This window comes from Bos mutus, chromosome 2, assembly GCF_027580195.1.
Source record: "Bos mutus isolate GX-2022 chromosome 2, NWIPB_WYAK_1.1, whole genome shotgun sequence".
Classification (NCBI taxonomy): domain Eukaryota; kingdom Metazoa; phylum Chordata; class Mammalia; order Artiodactyla; family Bovidae; genus Bos; species Bos mutus.
The window spans coordinates 923,061-943,455 of NC_091618.1; the positions used below are offsets into that span (position 1 = coordinate 923,061).

General features: G+C 50.8%; 1 long non-coding RNA gene across 2 annotated transcripts; it reads left to right on the forward strand.

The window, feature by feature from the left end:
• The first annotated feature begins 12,563 nt into the window (after positions 1-12,563).
• On the forward strand, positions 12,564-15,612 carry LOC138989874 (uncharacterized). Of its 2 annotated transcripts, none has more exons than XR_011466010.1 (3): positions 12,564-13,026; positions 13,794-14,283; positions 14,440-15,612. It is a non-coding gene; the product is annotated as an uncharacterized lncRNA (long non-coding RNA). The 2 variants fall into 2 exon arrangements; XR_011466011.1 differs by lacking the exon at positions 12,564-13,026 and adding an exon at positions 13,555-13,684.
• The last annotated feature ends 4,783 nt before the right edge of the window (positions 15,613-20,395 follow it).

The window sequence follows — 20,395 nt, forward strand, 5'->3', positions numbered from 1 at the left end:
TCCAGTGTGCTACACCTAACCTCACGCTGGTCCCCCTCTCCCGGTCCTCTAGACTGTCCGCTCGTCATCACACCTCGCAGTAAAGTACACAGCTGTTTCTCTGGGACTTCACTTCCTTATGAAGTCTCCTGTGTCACCTAAAACTTAGGTTAAAATAAGTCTGTAATGCTTTTCTTCCTGTTGATCTGTCTTTGTCAGCAAAATTTTCAAACCCAGCCAGGGACCAGGTGGAGGACAGCTTTTTCTCCCTCCATAAGCATTGCGATCCCAGGGACAGAGGAGCCTGGCAGGCTACCGTCCATGGGGTCGCAAAGAGTCGGACTCGACTGAGCGACTTCACTTTCACTTTCTTTCTATAAGCATTGCAAAGTGATACTTATGTAGGACTGCCCTGGCAAGGGAATCCATCCTATTCTGGGTCAGGGACGGGCATCCCTGTAGAAAGATCATCTGAGCCGAGTTACTGACAGGTGGGTAAGACTCACCAGATGAACTGGGGTAGGAAGACTTCCAGGGCGGATGGAGGGAACAGATCAGATCAGATCAGTCGCTCAGTCGTATCCGACTCTTTGCGACCCCATGAATCGCAGCATGCCAGGCCTCCCTGTCCATCACAAACTCCCGGAGTTCACTCAGACTCACATCCATTGAGTCAGCGATGCCATCCAGCCATCTCATCCTCTGTCATCCCCTTCTCCTCCTGCCCCCAATCCCTCCCAGCATCAGAGTCTTTTCCAATGAGTCAACTCTTCACATGAGGTGGCCAAAGTACTGGAGTTTCAGCTTTAGCATCATTCCTTCCAAAGAAATCCCAGGGCTGATCTCCTTCAGAATGGACTGGTTGGATCTCCTTGCAGTCCAAGGGACTCTCAAGAGTCTTCTCCAACACCACAGTTCAAAAGCATCAATTCTTCTGCACTTAGCCTTCTTCACAGTCCAACTCTCACAGCCATACATGACCACAGGAAAAACCATAGCCTTGACTAGACGGACCTTTGTTGGCAAAGTAATGTCTCTGCTTTTGAATATGCTATCTAGGTTGGTCATAACTTTCCTTCCAAGGAGTAAGCGTCTTTTAATTTCATGGCTGCAGTCACCATCTGCAGTGATTTTGGAGCCCAGAAAAATAAAGTCTGACACTGTTTCCACTGTTTCCCCATCTATTTCCCATGAAGTGGTGGGACCGGATGCCATGATCTTCGTTTTCTGAATGTTGAGCTTTAATGGAGGGAACAATTCACACAAAAGCCTAGGGACCTTGGGGCTTCCCTGGGACAGTGGCTGAGACTCATCGTTCCCAATGCAGAGGGCCCAGGTTCGATCCCTGGTCAGGGAACTAGATCCCCCATGCCACAATAAATAAATGTTTTTTAAAAGTCTAGGGACCTTGAGAGACCTGCTTTCTAGGTATCCCATGGGATTGGTGTGTGTGTCACTCACTCTGTCGAGTCCAGCTCTTTGCGACCACATGGACTGTAGCCTGCCAGGCTCCTCTGTCCATAAAATCCTCAAGGACTGGGTTGCCATTCCCTTCTCCAGGGGATCTTTCCAACCCAGGGATCAAACTCAGCTCTCCTGCATCGCAGGGGGATTCCTTACCATCTGAGCCACCAGGAGCACTTACAGGGTTGGTAGAGAAGAACAGTGTGGTTTGAGCTGAAGAGACAGGCAAGTGCTAGCTCGTGTAGAGCCTGGTTGCCACGTTAAGGGTTGCCTTTTGCTGGAAGATCTTGTTACCTCAGTCTGGGAACCGGAGGAGAAAGGCTGACTTTCCTCCTGGTCCGCCTTTCCACATCTTTATTCCAACATCACTCAGCCTCCTACAACGATTTTTACCTGATTTCTTTTTCCTTAAGCGTTCTGCGCAAGGAAATTTCTCTTTTAGGCAACTTGCTGAAGATGGCTAGACTACCAGGATTCTTTGCAGTTGATTCATTTCTTAACCATTATTACAAGAAGCAGGACTCAGGCGGCAACAAATGCTTAAAGGAAGACAGAAAAAGCAAGAGGCCTAAACCTAAAGCATTTGATCAGACTCGAAAGTCTGTGTGTCCAGGGGGCCAAGGCCGTTTATGTAAAAGAACTTGGGAAATAAGAAATCAGCTGGTGCATTTCAGAGATTTTCAGAAAGGTCAAGACAGGCTGTAGAAACACCCTTTGAAAGCCTCTTCTTAATAGTTGTGCCTTTAAAAAGATTTAGGAGATTAAACCTTGATATTTTGATACAAAACATAAGCAGAGCCAACCAGACAAGAATTTTGCCTGAATATGCCATCAAGACCCCTCCAGGAAATGGCATGCCAATGCTTGTCAGGCTGCGGTGGGTGGGTGGGTGGTTATCCGCCCAACACCCTGTGTGGCCAGTTAGGAGCCGTACAGACAGGACCTTTAGATGTCAGCCAGCGAGTCTTTTTCTTTTTTCTATTTCTCCATTATAAAGCTTTTGCCGGCTTGAAAGACACGGCGTCAGAAACACTGATGCAATGAGACGCTCATATCAGATTGCATCATACGATCCTAGGTGTGGTGCCCCTGAAACTGGTTTTTCTTGAGGTTGTGCTGCCATAGAAAAGCGCTTCGGGTAGAACACCCGAGACTGGCCCTACTTGTCAGATGGCAGAATTAATGTTTGCAACTACATGCCTCAATTCCACACCAGTGTTCTCCCAGGGGAAGCCGGTGTGGCTTTCCAAATGGGTGTGCGGCCGACATTCATCACTTAGGTGTGCCGTGCTGCGGCTTATGTAACGAATGTCACCCAGGGAGACGCACCTACCAGACAGGCTGGAAATGACACTTCCACCTCCGAGATGGGCTCTGATTGGATCTCACTTGAATGGAGCCACTTCTCCGGGAACAGACCAGCTTGGTGCAAAAACTGGAAGAGGAGAAAGGAGAGAAGGTGGCTAAGGTTTCTCAGGCACTTGCTGGGCGGCTGGCACTGCATTGTAGGCACTGCAAGCACAGAACCTCAGATGTGTGGGTTCTGCCTTCCAGCCCGCCATCACCAGGACCCAAGGCTGCCTCCCCGCGTGTTCATACAGTCATACTCAAGTGAGAGTAGTCTCCGATTAAGGCCCCTCCCCAAATGGAATGCTATTCAACTCGGCCACAGGAAGCTACACCTCCTGTTGGAAGATTAACTTTCTGGTCCAGTGTCTATAAAAAAAAATGATCACTGATCATGGGTTAGGTAATGATGCTACTGCCCACTGAAAAATTGGTCTCTGTGCAGTTGGGTTGCTGCTGCTGCTGCTAAGTCGCTTCAGTCGTGTCCGACTCTGTGCCACCCCAGAGACGGCAGCCCACTAGGCTCCCCGTTCCCTGGGATTCTCCAGGCAAGAACACTGGAGTGGGTTGCCATTTCCTTCTCCAATGCATGAAAGTGAAAAGTGAAAGTGAAGTCGCTCAGTCGTGTCCGACTCCTAGCGACCCCATGGACTGCAGCCTAACAGGCTCCTCCGTCCATGGGATTTTCCAGGCAAGAGTACTGGAGTGGGGTGCCATTGCCTTCTCTGGGTTAGGCTAAGATAATATAGGGCTTCCCTGGTGGCTCAGATGGTAAAGCGTCTGCCCGCAATGCGGGAGACCTGGGTTCCATCCCTGGGTTGGGAAGATGCTCTGGAGAAGGAAATACACCTTGCATCTTCACCATCCAACATGGGGAGCATGCTGGAAATGTGACCAGTGCAAATGAGGTTTACCGTTGGTGTGCTCACCCTGGGTTTCCAAGTCTCAGGGCAGCATAAAGGAGTACGGAATCGATCATCACTGATTTTATTGTATCGATCCCATGTTGGAATGATAACATTTTTGACCTTTAGGTAAATGTAGTATTTCTTTTTCATCTTTTCAGTGTGGCCTTTATAAAGGTTTAAATGACCTTTATAAAATTTTGTGGTTCTTCCTATTTTATTTTGATTAGAGAACACTACCTTTGAAAGTGTGACTGGAGGACTTTCCCAGCAGTCCAACGGTGGAGACTTCTGCCATGGGAGTGGGACCAACCCCGGACCCGGAGCTGAGCTCCCCAACCACGTGCGATGTGGTGGAAAAACAGACAAATGAAACAGCCTGGAACCCAGCAATTTGCCCTGGACCCAGCGCTTTCTGCCTCTATTCTCTAGTTTTCCCCATCAGTAAAATGGCAAGAGAGGGTCTGGGCTAAACTGATGGGGTGTTACTTCTAGATTAAATGTTCCCTAATTCTGAGGACAATGGTTGGTGGTGGGTCCCTGTCATACTGTTTGGAAAGATGTTTTTTAGGAAGGGAAGATCTTTTAAGCCTTTTCTACCATTAAGTCATGAAATTTTAGAATCCAAAGGGGTTTAAATGTTATCGTTGGATCTTTAAGCTCCCCAGTCTGTAAGCCTCTCCTGGACTAGTCTTATGATTCATTCGTCTTTGTTTCTCCAGCAACCACCCAGGGCAGCCTGGCATGTAGTCAGCCACCCATGTATGTTTGTTGACCTATGTCATATCCAGATGAAGAACCAAAGCCGAGAGAGGCACTGAGAGTACCTGAGACCACACAGCAGGCTGGGAGGAGAGTCAGGAAGAACTCAGTCCTCCTGAATCAGTTTGGGAGACGCTCGGTGTGGTCCCTGGCCCAGCAGCAGCTGCATCATTTGGACGTTTGTTAGAAACAGAATCTCAGGCCTCAGCCCTACCGACTCTGAACCTGCATTCCTATTAAGATCCCCCAGGCGCTTTGTATGCATCTTAAAGTATGAAAAGTGCTACCTGAAGTCATGTCACCTTCCTCAAGGAAAGCCTCCCTGTCTGTGCCCTGCAGAAGCTATTCAGTCTATTTCCAGGGACTTCCCTAGTGGTGCAGAGGCTAAGACTCCATGCTCCCCACGTAGGGGGCCTGGGTTTGATCCCCTGTCAGGGAAACAGATCCCACATGCAGCAACCAAAGATCCTGCTTGTCACAACGAAGGCTGACGATCCTGCTCGCCACAGCATAGACCCGGCGCAGCCAAACAAACACGTAAATAAACAGAGCAGTCCGCTGAGAGCCCAGGTGCCATCCCTGTGCTCTGTAGCGCGTGGGTCTTGGGGCTTCCCTGGTGGCTCAGACGGTAAGCGTCTGCCTGCAATGAGGGAGACCGGGGTTCGGTTCCTGGGTCGGGAAGATCCCCTGGAGAAGGAAATGGCAATCCACTCCAGCACTCTTGCCTGGAAAATCCCATGGATGGAGGAGCCTGATAGGCTACAGTCCATAGGGTTGCAAAGAGTTGGACACGACTGAGCGACTTCACTTTCACTTTCATAGCGCGTGGGTCTTAGTCACAGAGTCGTGTCCAACTCTTTGCGACCCCATGGATTGTAGCCCACCGGGCCCCTCTGTCCATGGGATTCTTCAGGCAAGAACACTGGAGTGGGTTGCTATTCCCTTCTCCAGCTATGCCCTATGCTCTAGTCTATTAGTAGAGTATAGAATGCTAGTCATCGAGACTCCATGCTGGCTAAGGAACACTAAGACTGAAGGGCACTCAGGTAGTACTGGCTGGGCCTCTGCTCTGTCCAGCACCTGCAGCCAGTACACCCGCTTTTCTTCCTGAGGGTTTGAGGGGGTCACGATCTTACAGCACCTCAAGGAAGAAGTTAGCCTTCACCTGAGCACTGTCCCTGCTTTCATGTCAGAGACTCCAGGAGAAATTTGAATGGAACCAGGTACACCTTGGGAGTCCAGTCTGATTTTTCAGATCCAGGAAAAACAAGACCAAAATCAGTTGCATCAATGTCTGTATGTTGTTTATATCTTCCAGTCGCTCCCTTCTCTGCCTCTGCAACGATGCTTACAATTCATGGCGCATTCCCAGCCTGTGACAGAACCCCAGTTGGCAGAACTGGTCTCTAATCAATAGCTCTCCAGTCATTGTTTAAGACTATCCCTTATCCAAGCTTGCAAATAAAAGCCGTCTACTGCAGAGATTCCATTTTGCCCTGGCCATGGGCAGGATGGATATACGGCTTTGAGATTAGAGGAAGAGGCAAAAGAATGAACATTTGCAGGCCTCACAGATGTTCACCTGCGTCTGCAGAAACGGAGCCAAGAAGCCAGGTGACTTTCTGGTGAGCTCAAAAGACAGTTTGAATGGCCAAGATAAATCAGGGGATCAGCTGCAGAACTGGGTCATGTGCCTGGAAGGTTCGTGATACAGCAGAAGGTGTTCAGCCTGATGAATGTCAGGTGGCCCTGCCGGCTGGAACCACTGCATTTCAGGTCACGTCATGTCATCCCGAACTGTAAAAACCCTTTGGAAAATGACCGAAGCAAGCCGACGGGGACCCCATGAGCCAGCTGCCTGACTGCCCGATTTTCGCCCTCGCTGGGTGGACGCCGTCGGCCAGAGGGCAGCGTGTAGGTGCTGCCGTTCAGTCATTAAGTTGTGTCCGACTCTCTGACCCCACGGACCGCAGCCTGTCAGGCTCCTCTGTCCGTGGGGTATCCCAGGCAAGAACACTGGAGTGGGTTGCCATTTCCCCAGCCCTGGGGTTGAACCCATGTCTCCCGCATTGCAGGCAGATTCTTTACCGCTGAGCCTCTAGGGCGAACAGGTCTCAAACTGAACCAAGCCCGGGCATTTGTTGAACACCTATGTGCCAGAGATGGTTCTAAGCAGAAAAAAGCTTGTTTAATCTTTGTAACATTAGTGCAGCCTGGCTCCTATTGCAGGTCCTTGTATGAGTTTGTGAGGGCTGCTGTAACCGTGAACTTCCTGATGTTCAAGCTGGTTTTAGAAAAGGCAGAGGAACCAGAGATCAAATTGCCAACATCCGCTGGATCATGGAAAAAGCAAGAGAGTTCCGGAAAAACATCTATTTCTGCTTTGTTGACTACGCCAAAGCCTTTGACTGTGTGGATCACAATAAACTGTGGAAAATTCTGAAAGAGATGGGAATACCAGACCACCTGACCTGCCTCTTGAGAAATCTGTATGCAGGTCAGGAAGCAACAGTTAGAACTGGACATGGAACAACAGACTGGCTCCAAATAGGAAAAGGAGTATGTCAAGGCTGTATATTGTCACCCTGCTTATTTAACTTCTATGCAGAGTACATCATGAGAAACTCTGGGCTGGAAGAAACACAAGCTGGAATCAAGATTGCCAGGAGAAATATCAATAACCTCAGATATGCAGATGACACCACCCTTATGGCAGAAAGTGAAGAGGAACTCAAAAGCCTCTTGATGAAAGTGAAAGAGGAGAGTGAAAAAGCTGGCTTAAAGCTTAACATTCAGAAAACGAATATCATGGCATCCGGTCCCACCACTTCATGGGAAATAGATGGGGGAACAGTGGAAACAGTGTCAGACTTTATTTTTTTGGGCTCCAAGATCACTGCAGATGGTGATTAAAGCCATGAAATTAAAAGACGTTTACTCCTTGGAAGGAAAGTTATGACCAACCTAGATAGCATATTGAAAAGCAGAGACATTACTTTGCCAACAAAGGTCCGTCTAGTCAAGGCTATGGTTTTTCCTGTGGTCATGTATGGCTGTGAGAGTTGGACTGTGAAGAAGGCTGAGTGCCGAAGAATTGATGCTTTTGAACTGTGGTGTTGGAGAAGACTCTTGAGAGTCCCTTGGACTGCAAGGAGATCCAACCAGTCCATTTGAAGGAGATCAGCCCTGGGATTTCTTTGGAAGGAATGATGCTAAAGCTGAAACTCCAGTACTTTGGCCACCTCATGTGAAGAGTTGACTCATTGGAAAAGACTCTGATGCTGGGAGGGATTGGGGGCAGGAGGAGAAGGGGACGACAGAGGATGAGATGGCTGGATGGCGTCACTGACTCGATGGATGTGAGTCTGAGTGAACTCCGGGAGTTGGTGATGGACAGGGAGGCCTGGCGTGCTGCGATTCATGGGGTCGCAAAGAGTCGGACACGACTGAGCGACTGAACTGAACTGATGGGATATTTACTACAGTCTCCGTACTGCACAGTAGGACCTTGTTTGTTTAAGCCGAGCACCGTCTTTCTCTATTTCTTTGATTTTCAGCTGTGCTGGGCTCTCTCTAGCTGGGGTCCAGGCCTCTCACTGCGGTGGCTTCTCTTGGGGAGCACAGGCTTCAGTGGTGTGGGTCGCAGGCTTAGCTGTTCCGCAGCATGTGGGATCTTCCCAGACGAGGGATCGAACCCGTGTCCCCTGCGTTAGCAAGTGGATTCTTAACCACTAGACCCCCAGGGAAGCCCCCTCCTTCGTTTCCTTAAGTACCTCCTCTTCCTAATGCATAATGAGCTTGTGCGCTCAGTCATGTTGGGCTCTTTGTGACCCCATGGACTGTAGCCCCCCAGGCTCCTCTGTCCATGGGATTCTCCAGGTAAGAACGCTGGAGTGGGTTGCCATTTCCTTCTCCAGGGGATCTTCCCAACCCAGGGAATCGAACCCATGTCTCCTTTGTCTCCTGCGTTTCAGGCGGATTGTTTACTCACTAGCCATTGGGGATCCCAATCTTCTTCCTATTAATTTTAGACCCCTTCTATTAATTATGACCCCTTCTTAATTTCTTATCTTGCTATCTCTACAGGGCTCTCACTTGGGCTCCCACCCCGGATAGAATTTAGGCCTCAGCAGTGAAAGCGCCAAGGCCTAACAACTGGACCACCAGGAACACCGCACTTATGCTCAGAGGCTGGAACCAGAAGGGCCGTCTTTGGAATGGGCAGCAGTAGCACACAGATCTCAAGCAGAGGCTGCATCTTGGAAGATAATCTCTCTACACGCAGCCAGCGGTGACTCCGGGCTGGGTGCTGCCGGAGCCCAGCCTCTACCCCGGGCTGTGCTGCTCCTGGGGGGTGGACTGCACGGGCGGCTCGCCTTCAGTGTGGGCCGAGGGCCTGCTGTGTGCTGCTCCCGCCTCAGACCAGGACTGGCACCAGCCTGGTCAGTTCGGTGTCACCTCCCCATCATGGCCTTAGAGCAGGTCTCTCCCTGGACCCCCAGCTGCCAGGACCAAGGCGGGGGCCACAAGCCTGAGCTTCCTCTCTTTACTCTGCGGCTCAGGCAGTAGGAGCTGCTTGTGCAGAGGCCCTGGGGCAGGAGTGCAGTCTGCTCCTCTGGGCAAAGTGGAGGAGCAGAGGGTGACTGCAGACCAGGTGCTCTCAAGGTGCCTGTGGGATGCGCCCTGGAGCTGCAGCCGTTATCTCTGTAACAGGCACGAGGCGAACTGCAGCTCAGGCTCAGGCTGCTCAGCGGACAACTCCTGATGTGGAGGCTGGGACTCTGCGATTCTGAAAGCCACATCCTTGATGCCACCCCTCACCGCCCTTCAACCCTGAGACCTGGGCCTCTTCTCAGAAACTGCCTCAGTGGTGTCGGGCCTGGGCTGCGGGCAACCCTCCTGGACCCCAGGTATCCTCACTGCAAAACAGAGGGATGGGTCTGGGCTCCGTGGACGAGCCTGTGGACATACTCCACAGACACACACCGCGGACGTGGTCCGTGAACGCACAGCTCACGCAGGCACCGTGGCTCTGCACCCAGAGGGGTTCTGGCTGGGACACTGATGGACATTTTTAAAATTCCAGTTGTTGCCCGTTTATTTCAGTGCATATTAGAAATCTGTACATGTGTGTTTAACTAGCAACTTAGTCCATGCTTCCAGTAATAAATGATTCCTTTTCAAAATGATTCATTTCAGTTTAAGTTCAGTTCAGTTCAGTCGCTCAGTCGTGTCCGACTCTCTTCGACCCCATGAATCACAGCATGCCAGGCCTCCCTGTCCATCACCAACTCCCAGAGTTCACCCAGACTCACGTCCATCGAGTCAGTGACGCCATCCAGCCATCTCATCCTCTGTCGTCCCCTTCTCCTCCTGCCCCCAATCCCTCCCAGCATCAGAGTCTTTTCCAATGAGTCAACTCTTCACATGAGATGGCCAAAGTACTGGAGTTTCAGCTTTAGCATCATTCCTTCCAAAGAAATCCCAGGGCTGATCTCCTTCAGAATGGACTGGTTGGATCTCCTTGCAGTCCAAGGGACTCTCAAGAGTCTTCTCCAACACCACAGTTCAAAAGCATCAATTCTTCTGCACTTAGCCTTCTTCACAGTCCAACTCTCACATCCATACATGACCACAGGAAAAACCATAGCCTTGACTAGACGGACCTTTGTTGGCAAAGTAATGTCTCTGCTTTTCAATATGCTATCTAGGTTGGTCATAACTTTCCTTCCAAGGAGTAAGCGTCTTTTAATTTCATGGCTGCAATCACCATCTGCAGTGATCTTGGAGCCCCGAAAAACAAAGTCTGACACTGTTTCCACTGTTTCCCCATCTTCGTTTTCTGAATGTTGAGCTTTAAGCCAACTTTTTCACTCTCCACTTTCACTTTCATCAAGAGGCTTTTGAGTTCCTCTTCACTTTCTGCCATAAGGATGGTGTCATCTGCATATCTGAGGTTACTGATATTTCTCCCGGCAATCTTGATTCCAGCTTGTGTTTCTTCCAGCCCAGCGTTTCTCATGATGTACTCTGCATAGAAGTTAAATAAGCAGGGTGACAATATACAGCCTTGACATACTCCTTTTCCTATTTGGAGCCAGTCTGTTGTTCCATGTCCAGTTCTAACTGTTGCTTCCTGACCTGCATACAGATTTCTCAAGAGGCAGGTCAGGTGGTCTGGTATTCCCATCTCTTTCAGAATTTTCCACAGTTTATTGTGATCCACACAGTCAAAGGCTTCGTCATAGTCAATAAAGCAGAAATAGATGTTTTTCCGGAACTCTCTTGCTTTTTCCATGATCCAGCGGATGTTGGCAATTTGATCTCTGGTTCCTCTGCCTTTTCTAAAACCAGGTTGAACATGAGGAGGTGCTTATTTAAAGAGAGATTTAATCAGGCGTTACTGTGCCTGTGTGTGTGGTCAGGTGCTTAGTCGTGTCCAATTCTGTGCAACCCATGGACTGTAGCCCTCCAGGCTCCTCTGTCTGTGGGATTCTCCAGGCAAGAATACTGGAGTGGGTTGCCATTTCCTCCTCCAGGGGATCTTCCCGACCCAGGGGTCGAACCCTCATTGTAGGTGGATTCTTGACTGCTGAGCCACTGGGTAAGCCCCCAGGTGTTACATAGATCTTGCAAAAATGGGGAAGATGGTTCAGATACAACCTTGGCCTGAGAGACCCGGAGATCTGCTGCTCTGACACCTCTCCCAGCTCTTATGGTCTCAGGTCTATGATGGACCAGACTCTGACGATCTAGAACAATCCTCTGTGAAAGGGGACTCGGGTAGCGGACAAGAATGCAGGCTCATTTGAGTGAACACGTGGGATCACGCAGTCTGGCCCTGAGCCACGAAGCACTTCTTGGCTTTGAATGTGTGACCAGGTGTGCAGCCCGTCATCGAGCGCCAGCCTGATTATGGGGTTTAGGAGCAGGAAGCCGGCCTGGAGGAGGCTGCGCCCAGCCTGCCGAGTCTTGTGTGCATGTGGGAAAGAGCATCCTTCTTGTGTCCATCAGAAGAGAAGCCTTTTCCAGCTGGAGTCTAGCCCCCTCCTTTGAGGAATGAGCAAACGAAGGGAATAAGAGCCAGGGGAGGAGAGCTGTCTGGAGTCCAGGCTGGAGGGTGGACGCTGCGTCGACTCCCCAGTCCCCACCAGGAGCCACCCCGACACCTAAACCACTCATGACTTTTTATCTCCTGGGTGGTTTAAATAACTATCATTACGTGCACGTTTTTCAAAAGAGTGCGCTTCTTGCCAAACCTCGTTAAGTTGCCGAGTCGTGGGCTGGTGCCCCTTCCCTGCCTTGGAGGGAAGGAAGGAGTTTGGCTGGACACAGGCACGGTCTTCTTCCACGCCATCATCCCCCAGCTCTCTGTGTCTAAGTCAGGGCTCTGGGGACCTCTGGGTGACCAGTCTGGCCGGAAAGGGATTGCCGGTGACCCACAGGGCAGCAGTGAGCACAGGTGACCCCAAGAGGGAGTAGGGGTTGCACGGGGTGAGAGACAGTGTGGGAGGAGGTGGAGCGCTCAGACTTCGGAAGTGGCTGCTCTGGGTTCAAATCCCAGCTCTGCCAATGGCTGTGTGATCTCGGACAAGTTAAATAACCTCTCTGTGCCTCGCTTTTCTCCTCTCCCAGTGGGAGTGATGACACAGAAGCTACCGTGGAGCCACATTTGGTGGCCTAAGTGACCTAGTCTTAGGATGGCGCTGGCAAATGCTGTCGGCTTGCTATTTTCCTAGACCTTAGGAGGGGAGCCCAAGATCCACAGAGCCCGACTTGTACCGTGACCCTGGGCCCCTGACTATACTCCCCTGGATCTCAGTTATCTCATGGGTAAAACCAGGGTGATGAGACTGAGCCTATTCCTGGGGTTCTCAGGCGTCCAGGCCTTGAGCCCAGAGACTGGCCCAGAGGGCATCCTCGAGAAAGAGGAAGTGTGAGGCCAGACTCTGGCCCGCGCGTCACTGGGATCCTGTTGCTTCACAGTCCGTGCTCAGGATGCCCGCAGAGTGAGTGTCCCGGGTGTGTGGGTGGGCGGGGCCGCGGAGGAGGCCCGGGGGAGGAGCCCAGGGCCAGGGGCTGGGAGCCCGCGGTTTGAGTCTCCAAGAGCCAGGGGCGAGCCCTGCGCCCCCAGCCCCGCTCCAGTCAGGGCACGGCGTGGTTTAGTGACTCTTTGCGACTCCATGGACTGAAGCCCGCCAGGCTCCGCTGTCCCTGGGCCTCTCCAGGCAAGAACACTGCATGGGTTGCTGTTTCCTCCTCCAGGAAATCTTCCTGACCCAGGGGTTGGACCTGTGTCTCTTGCATTGCAGGCGGATTCTTACCGTGATGCAGCAGGGAAGCCCAGTCAGGGCAGATTCCTTTTTATAACAACAACAACACCAGTTGGGTCCTTGTTAAGTACCGGGTACTTCACAGAAGTGCAGTTAACCCGTACAAACTCCTGAGATGGTTCCGTGTTACAGAGGGAGACATGAAGCCCAGAGGCGATGCAACCTGCCTGAGGTCACACAGCGAGCCAGCAGTGCAGCGGGATTTAAACTCAATTCTGAGTGACCCCTGAGCCTGGGTATGTATGTATGTGTTTGCTTTCTATTGTGAAATCAATCTTTATAGCTTCCCAGGACAGAACCTGCCTGCCCAGTGCAGGAGACGTAAGAGACACCGGTTCGATCCCTGGGTCGGAAAGATCCCCTGGAGAAGGAAATGGCAACCCACTCCAGTGTTCTTGCCTGGAGAATCCCAGGCACAGAGGAGCCTGGTGGGCTACAGTCCATGGGGTCGCACAGAGTCGGACGCGACTAAAGCGACTGAGCACACATTTATGTATTTGCTTTTCATTGTGAAATCATGACAGCTTCACAGGAAGTTGCCAAATAGGATAGAGTGGGCCTGTGAACCGTTCACCCAGTTCCCCCTGATGGTTACATCTTACATAACTGTGATAGGTATCAAAACCAGGAAACTGACATGGTTACTTACACATATTGTATAGTCCGTGCCTGCTTGTATCCACGGGTAGAGTTGTGTAACCACCACAGCCATCAAGATAGGAAACTGCCTCACAACCGAAAGATCCCCCCTGTTAACCTTTTTAGCCACACCCACATCCCGCCTACCTGCCAGCCCTGCCTGATCTGTTCTCCACCTGCATAATTTGGTTCTTTCAAGAGGTTACGTATTTTCCGAAAGATCTTACAGAAAACCCCGAGCAAACCTTCTGCCCAGTAAGTGGAATCATACACTTTTAAGGCTGACTTTTTTACTCAGTGCGCTCCCTTGAGATTTCACTCAAACCGCTCTGCACATCAGTGGTCTGTTCCTCTTTTTTAACAGGTTGTGCTCCGTGGTACAGATGCCCCATTCAGCCAAATAAAGGACAATTTGCTGATTGCCAGTTTTGAGCTATTACAAATAAAAGTGCTGTAAACATTTGTATAAAGGTTTTTGTGTAGACGTAAGTTTTTGTTTCTCTGGGATAAATGCCTGGGAGTGTAATTGCTGCATCGTAAGGTAAGAGTCCATTCTGAAGGAGATCAGCCCTGGGATTTCTTTGGAAGGACTGATGCTGAAGCTGAAACTCCAGTACTTTGGCCACCTCATGCGAAGAATTGATTCATTGGAAAAGACTCTGATGCTGGGAGGGATTGGGGGCAGGAGGAGAAGGGGACGACAGAGGATGAGATGGCTGGATGGCACCACTGACTCGATGGACGTGAGTCTGGGTGAACTCCGGGAGTTGGTGATGGACAGGGAGGCCTGGTGTGCTGCGATTCATGGGGTCTCGAAGAGTCGGACACGACTGAGCGACTGAACGGAACTGAAGGTAAGAGTATTTTGGTTTTTTTTTTTAGGGTTAGTTTTCCCGAGTGACTGCCCCATTTTACGCTCCGACTAGCAATGTATGAGCGCTTTCTCCACACCCTCACCAGCATTTGTTGTCACCATCTTTTTTTCTAAATTGAAAACGATCTTATTTTAGCTGTGCTAGAAGGAAGAGGTAGTGACGTCCCACGGGAGTCTTCATCTACTTTTCCCTAACCGCACGACTGAGCGACTGATCTGACCTGAATCGCTGGTTATGCCAACTGCACTTTCATGCTTGTTTGCCGTTTGTAAGCCCTCTTCAGTTCCGTCTTTTGGGAATTCCCTGAGATCCAGTTGTCAGGACTTCGATGAAGGCCCAGATTCGATCCCCAGGTTGAAAACTAAACTCCTGCACAGCCAAAAAGAAAAACAAACAAAACCCAGAAACGTCTCTTGCCCATTTTCAAATTGGATTTTTTTCTCTTGAGTTTTGAGAGGCTTCCCCCCCTGCCCCAGCTATAAGTCCTTTGTGAGGTCTGTGGTTTACAAATATTTTCTCATTTTGATGAAGTCCAGTTTATCAATTTTTTTCTTTTTTTTTTTTTTTTTCAATTTTTTTTTTTTTCATGGATTTTGCTGAGGACCTTAGTCCTGGGTGTGAAAGACAGTCACCTATGCTTCTTCTAAAGGTTTTATAGTTTAATGCTTTCCCTTTAAGTCTGTAATCCATTTGGAGTTAATCTTTGCATGCTTTTTAAAATTTAGTTTTGTATTGAAGTATAGTTGATTTACAATGTACAACATTTGTGTTCATTTCTGTACAGCAAAATGTTTGCACGTTTTTATATTAGGTGTGTGATTTAGGTCAAGTTCATGGCTTCAGCATTATTTGTTGAAAGTTATACCTTTTTTCTAACCTTTTTTAAAATTGAAGTTGATTTTATGCCTACCCTTTCCAGCGTGGATTTTAAAAAACCGTAACACTCCACCACCTCCTGTCTTTATTTGTGATCCCTGCAGGATTTTGTTTGAAGAAAAGATTGCACTGCTAAAATAATTTGAAAACGATTAAACAAGAAAATGCCAATGTTCCCATGACTCTTAAGTATCTGATTAGTTAGTTCTAAGCTAATAAGTCTTGGGTCATGCCTAAAGTTCAGCAGGAAAAGGGATTCCTGGGTTCCTGGCCTCTGCTGGGTCCCCTTTCTCACTGTCTGGGGCTTCTCTCCCTAGAAAAGCTTGTTCTCTGCCTGGAGGTTCATTTGTGGGACAAACGACATCCCTGGCCTGGGGCAAGAGGCGGGCAGCCCCCAGGAGAAGAGCAGTTAAGAGCCGGTAATTTAGCTGCGGGGGCGGAAGGAGATCAAGGGAGGAGATCAAGGGAGGAGACCAGCCCGGAGGGCTGGGGCGGGGCTTCACAGTGAGAATTTAAATACTTGCCTCCACCCACCGGCTCTTTCAAGCTGGAGAGAATTCCAGCCACTCAGGGCAAGAGGTGAAGCAGGCAACCGAGGATGAGATGGTTAGATAGCATCACCGGCTGAAAGCAAAGCCCGGGAGACATGAAGGGCGGGGAAACCTGGCGTGCTGCAGTACCCGCGGTCGCAGGGAGTCGGACACGACTTAGCGACTGTACAGTGAGGCCCCAATTGAGGCAAGAGCATTTACAGAGGCCGCAGGGGCGTGCGGGACCACTTCCCTCTGCACCCCCTCTCCCCAAATACATGGGATGCTCCAGGGTTAGCCTCATACCAGGAACGGTCCAGATCCCCCTGGTAACTGACGTCTCTCCCATTCCTTCTCTGCCATCCCTACCAACTGCATTGAGATCTTGAAGGTTGCTTGTCAAAGTCTCTTGATTTCTGCCAATAAAAGGCAGCTAAAAACCATAAACTCGGAAGGCCCCTGTTTACAACAGTAGGATGCTTTCAAGTTTGCAAGTCAGTCTTCTGTCTCGGGTCTCAACCATCTGGTGAGGGCGTTTGTCACAGATTATTATGCCCATTTATAGACAGGAAAGCTGAGGCTCAGAAAGGTCACGTTGACTTTTCTGTCCACTAGGCCAGAAGCTTGGAGAGGGAGGGCTCAGGCCCGCCTTGCTGGCTGCTGGGTCCGCAGGTCTAAGCACAGCTTCCAGAACCTAGTAGTCGCTCAGTAAATACCGGGCAGGTGAGCAATGCCCAAGAGGATAAAGCTAGTCAGGACAGCGGAGCCTGGATAACAGCCCTGGCGGTTCTCTTTGCAACATGATCCAGCCAATCACAAGTGACAGGAAGGAGTTGGTGGGAAACGGTCCAAGACCTTCAGAAAGAGGAGAAGCACTCAGACCAATTCAAGCCAAGAAGTTCTTAACTCTGGGAGTTGAGAACCGGTTCTTCGTTTGAACCCCAGGTAAGCAAGATGTTATCCCCTTCCCTAAAGGATTTTGCTCTGTTCATTGGTAGATCTGTGTTTAAAAAATTCTATTCAATTATTACTTAAGAATTTGTAAACCAACGCTAAAGCATTTGTGAAAGTCTATTTTCCCTCATTATATGAGTATCCACATAGGGTCCCCAAGGGTGCCTCTTTGCTCAAAAAGCCAAAAATATTTACAATCTGGGCCTTTGCAAAACAAAGTTTGCCAACCCCAACTGCAGAGAGAAACTTGAGATTAATGCCAATGTTGGAGGAGATGGGAGAGTGCTCAGGTAAAGGGATGAGGAGGTGGGTGACAGATGTTGTGTCCCGGGGCTGGGGAGGGGGCGAGCAGCTCTAAGGAGTGGGCACAGCGCTGCCGTTTCCCCAAAGAGCCTGTCACGGAGAAAGCTCCAGGTCCAAAGTGGCATCGCTGATACTAAATAAAGCCCGTGGTACCAGACCAAGACTTCCTACCTGGTCAAGCTGCAGTTTCAACCTTTCCCAGAAATGTAACCTTCATCCACCACCCTGGAATGTTCCGGTCAGCACCTCTGAGGTCATCTGTCCTGTGGGACCTCGCCATCCCCCAGGGGAAGAGGCATCTCCGTGATAAAATGCCCGCCACTCCCCCCTCCACCCAGGAAGCCATCCTGGCCTGAAATGAAACCCTGCTCTTCCTCTGCTGGCGTCAGCAGCTCCCTTGCTCGCCCTTCTTCCCGTAAAAGCCTAGTATTTGTCTGCTCCCCCGAGTGGCCTTCCAGATGCTGGGTGAGCTGCTGCACCATGTAGGGATCCTTGACTAAAGCCAGGTCTTCAGATTTACTTGGTTGAACTCTTAACGGCGCTTTCACAGTGACTGTCCCCTACAAAGTCCCCATCACGCTCGTTGCACAGACTCCCGGCCTGCAGGGCGGTGTTGTCGGGACCCTGCTTTCCTGCCAGGAGACTGAGGCTGGGAAAATCCTCACAGCCGGTGGGAGGCAGAGCCAGGAGCCTGTGACGGTTAGTTTTGTGTGTCAGCCCACTGGGCTCAGGGGCGCAGATAGCCGGTGTGGTTGGGAGCTTGTTTCTGGAAAAGGTGAGCCTTTGAACTGATAGAGCGTGAAGAGCCGCCTTGGCCTGGTGAATGGCTGCCATCCAGACCCTCGAGGGCTGAACAGAACAAAAGGGCCAATGGCTCTCTCTGCAGGAGTGGGGACCGCCCGGCTCCTTCCGCCACTGTCGCTACCACTTCAGACTCACACCCACTCAGGCCTTTGGGCTCGTTGGTCACTCGGTCGTGTCCGACTCTCTGTGACCCCCAAGGACTGTAGCCCGCCAGGCCCCTCTGTCCATGGGATTCTCCAGGCAAGGATACTGCACTGGTTGCCATTTCCTCCTCCAGGGGATCTTCCCGACCCAGGGATCAAACCTGGCACTATCCACCTGCTTTCGTGAGCCTCCAGCCTGCAGACGGCGGGTCATAGGCCTGCTCAGCCTCCAGAAGCAGATGAGCCAATTGTGTACAATGAATCTCTGTGTTTTATGTCTGTATGTCCTGCTGATTCTGACTCTCTGGAGAACCCAATACAGATTCAAACACAAGACTGACCCATCTCACTCCTGGACCCCAGGCTGTCTCTAGAAGCTGGGTCTATGCCTTCCTGCCACCGCCTCCCCGCCATGTTCTGCAGAATACTTCTTAGGTGCTTGTCCTGTGCTCAGGGCCATCCTGAGTCCTTTAAACTCCTTTCCAGCCTTCCGGGGTTACGCTTTTCCGGAAGCCTTCTCTGATTTACCAGTAATGATAGTGACCTTGGTGATGACGATGACAGAACAGGCCTTGTTTTCTCCTGTAAATATTTTTCCATGTATTACTCACAACAGCCCTTGTGACTCAGTGCTGTTGTTACCAACCTTGCTTTACAGAGTGCCCAGAGAGGCCACGTGAGTGCTCCGAAGTTAAGCATCTAGTGATGCAGGATCAGGACACAGGTCCCACCGGTTCCGCGTCAGTGATCTCTACCGCACACTCTACCGCTTCTGGAAAATAATGAGCAATTTCTCACGTGTGTGTCCAAAAGTTTCAGAACCCCATCAGGTGCTTCACAAATTCTGTGACATCATCTTCAGAACAGTCCGAGGAGGAGGTCTTATTATCGTCCCCACTGCTGTTTTTCCGATGCTCAGAAAGCTGAACGGAGTTCTCAGAAGTCGCACAACAGTTTCAGCAGAGGGACTTCCCTGACGGTCCCGGGGCTGGGACCCCGCACCTTGGGCCTCCTCCTGAGGCCCTGGTGAAACCTCCCGGGAGAGTCCCCCAGGGGCACTGCATCCCCGGGAGTCCCCCACCCTCCGGACCCTGGGTCCTGGCTTGCCGCCTCCTCTGCAGCCAATCAGCTTCCTGAAACCACTGCCTTCCTCCCACCCAGCTCAGCCCAGGACACCCTGGGTCCTGGGAACCTGGAGAACCGTGGGTTTGGGTGTGAAAGTGAAGAGGAGAAGCCTTTGGAGAGGCGCCCAGGTCAAACTTGCTTTGCTGGGCACGGCCCTCAACCCAGGGTACCACGGGCTGGGGGCATTCCCAGTTTTCCACCTGCCGGCCTGGCCGTGCCAGGGGCCAAGGAGGGTGCTTCAGGCAAAACACCCGCCTGCGAGAGTGGGCTCCCTAGGTTCCTCCAGGGGGTACACGTAAGGCCTGCACCAGGGGCGGACACCGGAGTTCTGGTCGGCAGCTCTGCTCAGACTCAGAGAAGCCTGGGAAACCTCCCCGTCTTAGGAGTCAAACTGAAATAAGAACCTCAACCAGAAACACAGACTTCCTTCGATCCTTACTACGCCTTGCACTAGAGAACGGCTCCTTCCCAAACCATTTCATGCATGTGTTAAAAACAAGTTCTGAATCAGTGACTAAACAAAATCACAGAGCTTGTTGGCACTTAGGATTATTGTTTCAGGCTTATTCCCAGAAGGAGAATTACTGGGGCAGAGGGCATGCCTATTTTTAAGGCTCCTGATGCAGACTGCTCCCCGAAAGAACAAGGATGCTGCAGACCCTGCCAGAGCAGCACGCGTTCCTGGCGTCATCACTGAGTGTGAGCTCAGTCCCCCTGCCGTGTCCGACTCTCTGTGACCCGGGGACTGGAGCTGCCAGGCCCCTCTGCCCACGGGACTCTCCAGGCAAGAGGACTGGAGTGGCTGGCCATGCCCTCCTCCCCTACCCAGGGATCTAACCCGAGTCTCCCGCATTGTCAGGCGAGTGCTTTACCACTGGTGCCACCTGGAAAGCCCCCGTCATCACTGGTAGATGATTTTAAACTCCGAACACCAAACACTCCGCACACTTAGCATATCTTCACTGAAAATGTAAAGGGAATACCGGACCGACCACCTGACCTGCCTCCTGAGAAACCTGCATGCAGGTCAGGAAGCAACAGTTAGAACCAGACATGGAACAATGGACTGGCTCCAAATCTGGAAGGAGTTCGTCAAGGCTGTATATTGTCACCCTGCTTATTTAACTTATATGCAGAGTACATCATGAGATACCCTGGGCTGGAGGAAGCATAAGCTGGAATCAGGATTGCCGGGAGAAATATCAATAACCTTAGATATGCAGATGACACCACCCTTATGGCAGAAAGCAAAGAGGAACTAAAGAGCCTCTTGATGAAAGTGAAAGAGGAGAGTGAAAAAGCTGGCTTAAAACTCAACATTCAGAAAATGAAGATCATGGCATCCGGTCCCATCAC